At 37.6% G+C, this 11,255-nt stretch overlaps 1 pseudogene; it reads left to right on the top strand.

Moving 5' to 3' along the window:
* Positions 1–7,916: 7,916 nt before the first annotated feature.
* On the top strand, positions 7,917–8,653 carry LOC103162021 (annotated as a pseudogene).
* The last annotated feature ends 2,602 nt before the right edge of the window (positions 8,654–11,255 follow it).

The raw sequence follows: 11,255 nt of genomic DNA on the forward strand, positions 1-11,255 counted from the left end.
GAAAGCAATAATTAATTTGTGTTTAGAATGAAGTCTCACACCTCATTTGCTCATGGTATTTGAAATTACAAAATGGAATTCTGATATGCCCACCTTTGCACATTATATGCTTTGCTTTGAATAATACTGCAAGTCATTTATATCTATTATATTCATGATGTTTAATACAACACCACAGTGATAAACAGGGTAAATAATTACAGCTTTGTGGCAATAACCTGTTCACAATTGTTTTATTCCAAATTCATATTTTTAATTCTTACAAGTTGGCAGGAATCCTAGCCCATAAAACATGTTAAACAAAGCAGTGTTTCTCCATCTAAGAGTCTTACGGAAACTAAAGAAAAATGCCTCAAACATACATTTTTTTTTCAAGACAGGGTTTCTCTGTGTAGCTTTGGAGCCTATCCTGGCATCAAACATACATTTAATAATCATTTACTAAATCCGTCTGATGAACCAGACACAGTTTTTAGCTTTGACAATTATTTGTTATGTAGACAAAACTAGATAGTCTTATTAGAAAAAGATTAAATAAATATGATTTATGGATAATGTGAAATTGTAAATAAATGAATAGAACTTAAAATATTATCAAGAGTGCCACCCTTCAAATGTTTTAAAAAGCCTAGGATGATATAACATGAGAATGGTATACTTAACAAGTTTAAGTAACCATTAGATTTTTATACATGTTCAAGCAGATGTAAGTCAATAAAAATTAATCCCAGTGCTACACAGCCACAATATTAATTTCTGAGGATACTGAGGCAGGAAAATCATGATTTCATTCATCATAACACACTCACTGGTCATAAAAATAAAAATAACCAATTTTATTTTGAAAGAGGTAAGAAGCAACTATAGGCTTTCCCTTGTTTTATATTATTTTTCTTTGTAATTAAAAAGCTTTGTGACATTCGTTTATTTTAGTGGAGTTTAGGAACAAATGAGATGGCAAGGTGATGGTGTTCACATTATTGCCTCCTTAGTGCTATACCTTCTCAGTGTGAGTTGAGAGTCATGACTAATCACCAACTCAATGATCTAGTAGAATGGACAATACAACCCTATACACAGAGTGAGAATCTCTAGAGCAACAATATCCAGATGACTACTACTCAGACTCAATCTTGAAAACCACTATTTTAGGAAACTAAGTCTATAAGAAATATACAGCCTTGTTTACTCTTGAAATTTTTCTTGAACTGCAGCACAAAATCTTCCTGGAATACATAAAATTAGAATTCTATTTTTAAAAATACAAAACGCAAAATATTTGCTGCTTTTGTTTTTACTAATTATTCATTAAAAGTGTTAGGCATATATATAATCCAACTAGTCACACTTACTATGTGTCCACCCTCTGCTTTTCTTTTTCCCATCCTTAACAAAGCTCTGCTTAATGAGGAAGTACAAACCCACATTCATGTCTTCTTTGTTTGGACCCAATTGGATTATCCAGGGCATGGATATGGAGCTATACATTGGAACATGGGAATTGATCAGTGGCCATGCTACTGAAAACAGTGAGTGTCCCTGCCCTTGCAGCTCTCTACTATCAATATCACCAATGGGAGGTTTCAGCCCTCATGAGATTCTTTACAGTCTATGATTATTTAGAGGCACAGTATTGGACAGCTCTTGTGCAAGCAATAGTTGATGCTATGAGTTCACATACATCATTATGTTTTCATGCTCTTAAGACTGAATTACAGATCCCTCTTCCTTATCTCTTGGCTCTTACATTCTCTCTACCACTTCTTTCACAGTGTTTCCTGAACAACTTTTTAAGGGGTTTTATGGGTACTGTTTTTAAAACTCAAGACTCAACAGTAACTTGTTCTAGTTCCTTCACCATCCATGAATCTCTACATTAACTGTTCACACACTCACACACACAAAAATAGGCAACTGAAATTTTAAAAGTCTTATCAAAGTGACTTCTTAAACATGTGCTGAAAGAAGAACAGCAGCAATAGAAATGAGACCTCAAGCATACAAAAAAACTGCAGGCCACTGAGCATTACTGAGTGGGAGAAATAGTCTTCCCCAGGGAAGAAAACAACAATTGGTACTTAATACCAAAGAGTCAGCCCTGAAATCACACATACAAGTAATATTACACAGACTGAGCAGGAACTATTTAGGAATATCTATGTATAAACATATTCATATATGCATGTGACATCAATTAATGAAAGAAGAGGACATGAATTTAAAAGAGAACTAAAAGAGGTAAATGGAAGTGTTTATAAAAATTAGAGGTGAGGGTGAAATTATATTATTAAAAAACATAGCATATCAAGTTGCAGTAAGACTAAGGACCTCCCCTTGTATTTAGGCTGGGCAAGGCAATCAAGTTTGAGGAATTTGTTCTCAAGAGCTAGCCAATGCATTAGGGACAGCCCCTGGCCACATTGCTAGGAGTCCCTCAAATAGAACAAGCTACACAACTTTCATTTATAGGTAGAGGACTTAGATTGGCTCCCTGCAGGAAACCATGTAGGTTTCTTGGGTGTTATTTCAAACTCTGAGAGTTCCTATGAGCTAGGTTTGATATTTTTGCAGGTTTTCTTGTTATGTCCTTGACCCCTCTAGCTCCTACATTCCTCCTTCCACTTCCTCTTTAGCAGCATTCCTGCAAATCTGCCTAATGCTTATCTGTGGTTCTCTGTATCTGTATCTATCAGATAATGGATGAATGCTCTCTGATGACAATGGAGATCTTCACATATTTGATCACAGGAACGGGATAGTTCAGGGCATATATCCACTATTGCTACGATTCTTAGCTAGGGCTATCCTAGTAGATTTCCAGGAGCTTCCTTTGCATCTGGTTTCTACTAGACCCAAAAAGGCCCAACCTAGTCTCTGCCTCTCCAATCACGCCAAAACATATCCTGTAAGTTCACATAAGTTCACATTCCCACTTTCCCGCATTCTACCCAGATGATCTCTTCCATTTATACCTCCCAGGGAGTTCCAAGCAACCCCTACCTCCCCCCCCCCCCGCTACCTTGGGCACTCCTTGTTGCCTAGTCACCAGCAATGGAAGAATGTTCCATTTACTCTACATTCTCTCCAGTATAACCTGTCATTTGTAGTTTTGAGCTTAACCATTTAGACAAGTGTCAGATGGAATTTAAGAGTCATTTTGATTTTCATCTCCACATTTCTGGGACGAAGCCTACTTGATCTTCTTGAGATGTACTTGGATTTGATTTGCCAGTATCTTATTAAGTATTTTTGCAACAATGTTTATGAAGGAATATAATCTATTTGCCTCTATGATATTTGCCTCTATGATTCTGTCTCTTGTGATATTTCCCCCAGGAAGAGCCATCCAAGCTTTTCCCTGGTCCTGCTGCTGCTGGGCCCCCACCACAACTCCAGTGGACATCTGCCACTGTGGCAGAGACCACACCAGCCAGAATTGTTCACTGACAAGTACAGCAGCAGAAATGAATCTCTCCCTGGATTCTGGCCCCAGCATCCATTCTAAAATTCTGTGCTGCCCTGTCTATTCTCCTGCCCCATTGCTGTATTCTCCCACCAATACCAGAAGATGTATGCCAAGCAAGATCAGGCCAGACAAACCAGAATGAGTGAGGGACATGCCTGCCAGAAGAACTGTACCCCTCCTTATATTATATTTCCTGCTATATTCTCCCTGGGCAATGCTATTCTAATTCATCCCTGTCCTTCCTGCTGCAGTGCCCATGTCTGTCCCTAAGCCCAGAAAAGTTCCACTACTGATGTAAACCATCTTTGTGAAATATCAGTTGGATCCAGCTGACTTGCCTAGTTCATACCTGAGAGGGGGAGTGTGAATTGAGAAATGGCAGGTGAAGACACTTAGAAAATTACAGAGACACCAGATAGAGTCGAGGGACCAATCCATTGAATACTTGACACCTCAAGTTTATTCTTCAACATTCTTAAATAACCCAACCAAAAGTGGGAACATGGAAAAGATTACTTTATTAAGATACATGGAAGAAACAGAACTTCTTCCTTACTTCTCCAAACATTTAGTAACCACACCTTAGACTAAATTTCTCATTATCTGGCCTTGAGGGTCAAGAGTAACCGCCCCCCAGATTAAGTCCCCTATTTTTTTAGATAAGACATCCAGATCCAAGGTCAAATATACTAGAGTAGCCTTAAATTAGGCCTTTTGGTCTTATTACTTTAACCTTGGAAGAGTAAGGACAGATATGAACTCTCCAGCCCTAAGTCAAGATGAAGTGGAGGAATCTCTGTGGGCCCTGACAAATTACAGGGGTACACAGCACATCAGTCACAATAGTCCTCACCAGTAGACAAGGGGTCCTTCCCCAGAACTCCAGCAGACTCCATGGCACATGCACAGTCAAAACCAGTTGGAAAAACAGATGTCATTGGCCCACTTACAGTCCACAGTTGAAGGAACAGTGCCAGCAGATCTACTAGTAACCAGGCTGGTTTTACATACCCAGAAGACGACTCAGGCTTTACTAGAGTCCAGTCCAGAATCTCCAGACTCAGGAAGACTTTGGCTTTACCAGAGGCCTGACCAGATCAAGGGATCCAAGGCCATCCAAACCCCAGTGGAGACACCCTACTGTACCTGAAGTCTCAACAGTCATCAGAATCATTGGCCACCTAGACCAGAAGACAAGAGAGGAAACAGAAACCAAGGAATAAAATACTAATCCCAAACAAACAAACAAACAAACAAACAAACAAACAAACACAGGAATCAACACCTAGGCCTATAGCCATCACAAATCCAAATGCCTAAATGCCAGTGTATGAACATAATCAGTAACAGAAAAGGTAGTATATCACCCCAGATCCCATCTATCCTATGAGAGCAAGACCTGAACATTCCAAAGCAGTGAAGCACAAGAAAACACACTTTAAAACAACTTTATGAAGATATTAGAAGTACTTAAGGAGGAAATAACCCTTAAAATGGTGTAAAAGACAAACAAAAATAGGAGGAAACCAATAAATCTCTTAAAGAGTGACAGAAACAAACAAAACTGTTCAAGACTTGAAAATGGAAATAGAATCAGTTAGTAAAACACAACTTTAGGGAATTCTGGAAATGGAAAACCTGGGTAAGTAAGTGTACCAGAACTAGAGATGCAAGCAGGTGTTGAGATAAGCTCAGAAATTAAAGATATGATAAGAAGAAACAGATTCATTGGTCAAATAAAATGTTTCTTTTTTAAAATAAAATTTTAGATCTAAAAAAGTCCTTACACATGACATCCAAGAAATCTGGAAAACCATTAAAAGACCAAATCTAAAAGTAACAGGAAGAGATTTTGAAGAATACCTGCTCAAAAGCCCAGAAAATATATTCAACAAAATCATAGTAGAAACTTTCTCCTGTTGAAAGAATGACATACCTATAAACGTACAAGAAAATTACAGAACACCAAATAGATTATACCAGAACAAGTCCCTTCACCACATAATAATCAATTGCTAAACATACAGAATAAAGAAGACATTTTAAGAGCTGCCAAGGGAAAAGGATAAGTAACACATAATAACATACCTATCAGAATTACATCTGACTTATCAATGTACTCTAAAAGCCAGAAGAGCCTGTACAGACTTCTTGCAGACTCAAAGAGACCATAGTTGCCAGCCCAGAATACTATACCCAGCAAAATTTTATTCATCATATATGGAAAAACCAAGATATTTCATGACAAAGTCATCTAAATCAACATCTATCCACAAATACAGCTATCCAGAAAGTACTAGAAGTAAAATTCTAACCCAAGAAAGTTAGCTATACCCAAGTGAACACTGGCAATAGGTTATTACACAATAACAAAAAGTAATGAAGGAAAATTCACACACACCGCCACTACCACCATCATTACCACCGCCACCACCATGAATAATATCAGAACTAAATGATCATCTTATTACTTCTCTCAATATCAATGGTTTTCTTTTGTTATGTAACCCTTTCAGATGGATTTGTTTACACTGTTCCATTGTGTATTTGAAGCTTTTAACTTATATTTTGACTTTATAAGAGTTCAAACCTTATTTGTCAATTTAACTTTTTTCCTTTTTATTTTAAATTTTCTATTCATTTTACTTTCAAACCACCATTCCCCCTCCCTCCCTTTTTCCAGCACCCCCCTCAAGCTCCCCAGCACTGTCCAATTCTCAGAAAGGTCAAGGCCTCCCAAGACCTTCTCCCCAAAAGAGGTTTTAAGTATCATATATATTATGATAATTAGGGAATTAGGGAAGATACTAAAGCAATTTAATATATCAGTGATTTTTTCATATTTTTGCCTATTGTTTTGCATTTCTTCACCCTCATGTTTGCAGTGGACTGGCAAATATCATAATATTTCTCATCTTCCTTTCATACTTTCTCCTTGTTGATCACAGCTTCTCCTGAAATGATCTAAATGAGACCACCTTCATTTCATATTAAAACTATTTTTTTCTAAAATATCTTCTGCAGTGATCTCTGTTGTGTCATATTGCCCTCTACATTTGGATTGAACTGAAAATCTTTGTTATCAATCAGTCACACAGATAATCTATAAGCTAATACTGAGTTGTTTCAGTGTTCTAGGGGTTTGTTTCATTGTTTTAAGAGTATTTAAGAGTGCTTATATTGTGCTTCCTCCTCAGGAGAACAAGTTTTCCACTGCTATGCAAGATTCTTAATTTTGTCATGATCTTTAATCACATGTCTAATGTATATGTAATATTGTATCCCTGTTCAATGAAGAACAGTTAAGTTAATAGCTAAACATAGTAATCAGCAATGTACCTACAATAAAACTTGAAAATACTCAGGAGAACACAATATGTTCTACCTTACTTAAAAGTGATTCCAGAAAATGTGATGTGTTAAAGAGAAATATGTAGGAAGTATTTTGATGGAGGTCTCCCAAGTTCCTTTTACAAACAAAACACCAGAAAAATACCAATGTATATATGTATATCTGGGGAAAGCCACCATTCCAAACTCATTTCAAGATGATATAATATTGAACACAAAATAAATGTTTATATTAACTTGTATACATTCACTATGATAGAAATATTTATTTGGCTATGTTAGACTATTTAATATAACCATAACTGAGGTTTTACAATTAAAACACATGGCTATTTTATACACAAAAAATAATGTGATGGATAATATTACTTTAGCAGGCAAAGGAATTTGTATTGTTTGTTGCAGAAATATTATAATATAGGAAGCCTTATTTTATAGAGTTCAAGCAGAGTAAGAGTGGCTAATCACTACAGAAAACAGATTAAAAATAATTATAAAGGTCAGAAGGAAGTTTGATCAATATAAATATATAAGTTAACTATGTGTTTTCAAGTAGTGAGAAGAAAACTAGTGATTAGAAAAGAAGGAAAAGAGTTATGGATACTCAAGCACTCCTTGTCACACTGTGGCCTGATTGATGCTTATCTCAGTGCTGAACCTATAGAATCTAATTAGTAAGAAGAAAAATTCTAAGGCTGAATTAGTGTCAATCCCTGATTGTTCCAGAGAAAATGCTTCTGCTGGGAAGGGGGATGCTCATTTTCAGTACAAGGTGTTTTTCTATCTGATATGTGATCGGGCCAGGACACAAATTAATCCAAAGGAGATGAGTGTTCCTGATTAAGGTACATGCTTCCATTGAGGGATTTGCATGGAAAAGGTTCTAAATTACCATTGATGGCAATTTATTGTACCATGTTTTGTTACAATTAAAAAAAAAATCACAGACCTCCATGGTGCTTTTTAGAATACAATGTAGTATCCTGGCTCCTTTTAAACTGAGCATTTCTGGACATCAGAATAACTATTTGTGACCATGTCAATTCTTGATCATTTCTCATATGAATCATATGATCATTTCTCATGTGAATTATCTAGAATGGCTAACTTCACTGCAATAACAGGATTCATCCTTATGGGATTTTCAGACATTCAGGAGCTACAGACATTCTGTGGAGTGTTCTTCCTAGGTAATCTACCTAGCAATTCTGATGAGTAACTTCTTCATCATTACCCTCATAACCCTGGATGTGAAGCTCTAAACACCTATGTACTTCTTGAAGAGTTTGTCCCTGTTTGATGTCTTGCTTGTGTCTGTCCCAATCCCAAATTTCTTTGTTAATAGCCTAACTCACAACAGTTCCACCTCTGTTCTGGGTTGTGCTTTCCAGATACTTTTCATGACTTCTTTTTCAGCATGTGAGAAAATTGTCCCAACTGCCATGACTTATGACCGCTATGTGGCCATCTATTGTCCTTTGCACTGTAAGGTCATCATGAGTAGCGGAACCTGTCTATTGATGATAGTTGTTTCCTGAGTCACTAGGGTACTTTTTGGAACTGTATACACAGCATGCACATTTTCCATTCCTTTCTCTGGTTCCAATGTGATCCCATAGTTTTTCTGTGATGTCCCCTCATTGATAAAGATTTCCTGTTCTGCAACACTTGGTATAATTTATACCAGTCTTGGAATTAGTATGTGTCTAGGCATGTCTTGTTTTATCATCGTGGTGATCTCTTACTTTTACATTCTTCACTGTGTTTAAGATTCCCACCACTAAAGGTCAGACCAAAGATAGATGGCAGCATAGCCATAAAAAATATAGTAGTTAAGAGAAATAATTCTGCTGATGAGAAAGAAGTCATAAAACAATACAAATGGTTTTATGTCAAATTTTCAATACCAAATATAGCCTTTTTTTCCCAAATAAAACCTCACTTGCCAATTATCCTCTATTTTAGCATTCAGGAATTCTCTCCTACAAAAATATACCAGAAGGATACTTTGTGTTGGGGATTTGTTGGACTTAAGATTTTCTTTGGTCTATGAATCTATTACTCCTAGTGTGTCTTCATCACCTGAGATTCTCTGTTCCATCTCTTGTATTCTGTTGGTTTTGCTTGCATCTTTAGTTCCTGAACATTTACCCAGCTTTTCTAATTCCACCATTCCCTCAGACTGCGGGTTTTTTTATTGTCTCTATTTCAGCTTTCAAACCTTGCACTGTTTGAATTGTTTCTTGTCACTTTTGGGTTGTCTTTTCTGGCATTTGTTTAAAGGATTTTCTCATTTCCTCTTTTAGGGTCTCTATCATCTTCATGAAGTTGTTTTTAAGGTCATTCTCTTCTGCATCATCAATGCTGGGATGATCAGCTCTTGCTGGTATAGAGTCCCTAGACTCTGGTGGCATCATACTGATTTTTCTGTTGTTGAATGTGTTCTTGTATTGTCATTCTCCCATCCCTTCTTCCAGTGGGTGCAGGTGGGGTCTCTTCCTCTCCTGGTTTGTAAGAGTCCAAAGTTCTCTTCTAGTGGGTGCAAGTAGTTCCAATATTCTGAGTGATATTGTGTTGGATGCAGCCAGTCTGAGACACTCCCTCTCCCTGTGGGTGTGAGTGGGACTAGCACAGCACTGTCAGGAGACTTGCAGTTGCTTGGTCTGCTTGGGGCAAGTTGGCTTGTCTGGAGTACCCAGGCCAGGAGATCCCACAGTGGGCAAGCACAAGTTTTTTCCTGAGACAGGGATGTAGGGGAAGCTGTAGCCACGCCTGCTTAGGGGTTGGCTACAGGTGTGCCTGACCATGCTTGTGAGGGCGTGGACAGAGTGACATAATGTGACTGTGTTTGCTCTTTCGGTTTCACTTTGCTTCTTGCTGTACAGGCTGTTGCCACGCTGGCTGGCTAGGTCGCTCTGTAAGTAAGGCTTTTCCCTATTAAATACCCTTATATTTCTACCTGACTCCATATTGGTAATTTCCCACTATACAGTGACCCAAGTTCACCTCTTCCCTGAGTGGGGGTAGAGTAGACCAGTGATATCAGCAGACTCATGGTTGCTTGGCCACCAGGGAAAAGTCGATCTGCCTGCAGTCCCCTGGACAGGAGATCCTGGAATCCAGTTGCAGAGAGGAATGTGTGATGAGCAGAGGTCAAGACTAGCCTGGTGCAACCCACAGAAACAGTTGACGTGAACAAGTGAGAGCTCATGGACACCAGAATAATAGCTGGCAAGCCAGCATAGGACCGACACAGAAACCCTGATAGTGGGTGTCAATTAAGAGGCCTGGGCAATCAATGGGGCCCCTGGCAGTGGATCAGTATTTATCCTTAGTATACAAATGGTCTTTGGCGGCACTGTCCACATAGGGGGATACTCTCTCAGACTAGTCACAAGTGGGAGGATCTAGGCCCTGCTCCAAATCGTATGACAGTCTTTGAAGATTACCCCATGGAAGGCTTCACCCTCCCTGGGGAGCAAAAGGGAATAGGATAGGTAAAGTGTTAGTGGGTGGCAGGGGAGGAGCAGAGGGATAGGGAATTAGGATTGACATGTAAAACAATATTGTTTCTAATTTAAATAAAAAATAAGAGCACAGAGAAATGAATTCTTTCACCCCATCTACCAATCCCCTTTATTCAGTATGGGCCCAGAACCACAGAATTCAGTCCCAAACAAGCATGAATGAATCTTCCCACCTCAATCAAACCTTTATGCAAATGTATTCAGAGGGTTTTTCTTACATGATTTTAATTCTGCAACATTTATAGCAAACAGTCACCAACACAACTTTTCTTAATGTAGTTTCTTCTTAATGATTTTGCTTGGAGTGTTTAGGAAAAAATCCATGATATTAGTGTATTTAAGTATTTTGAAGTATGGAAACACATGATGCCTTGAGAAAACATACTCATTAATAAAAGTCAGCATTAAAACCAAAATTATTTGTGATACACATTCATTTTTGGTTATATGATGCATAACATATTTTAAAAGTGATGTTGAAATTTTTTCATTTGGTTCTTCAAAAACAGTTTTACCTTCTGCAAGTAGTTAGGACTTCTGGCAAGACAGTTCATATCTTCTGAAGGAAAGTCTTTCACTAGGATACTCATAAATGGACAAAGTATTAAGATGCATATTATGCCTTTTGATTACTCAGTTAAATCAACACACCTCTCAGCAATGATCAAAAAAAGGTTTATGCTTAGAGAAGAGAATAGTTGATATATGAATATGCTTTAAAATGGAAAAACTCAAAATTCTCAAAAAAAGCTAATAAAATCTATTAAGTGAAAGTCATAGAAATCTAGAAGTGCTGAGTTGTTATTTATGGATTACATTCAATGAGGCATTTAAATTAATAAAGCTTTGTCTCCCTTAGGGTTTCTCTTTCATCACAGAAGTAAAATATCCCAGGGTGAATTCAGTAACAG

Source organism: Cricetulus griseus, chromosome 3 (assembly GCF_003668045.3).
Source record: "Cricetulus griseus strain 17A/GY chromosome 3, alternate assembly CriGri-PICRH-1.0, whole genome shotgun sequence".
Classification (NCBI taxonomy): Eukaryota; Metazoa; Chordata; class Mammalia; order Rodentia; family Cricetidae; genus Cricetulus; species Cricetulus griseus.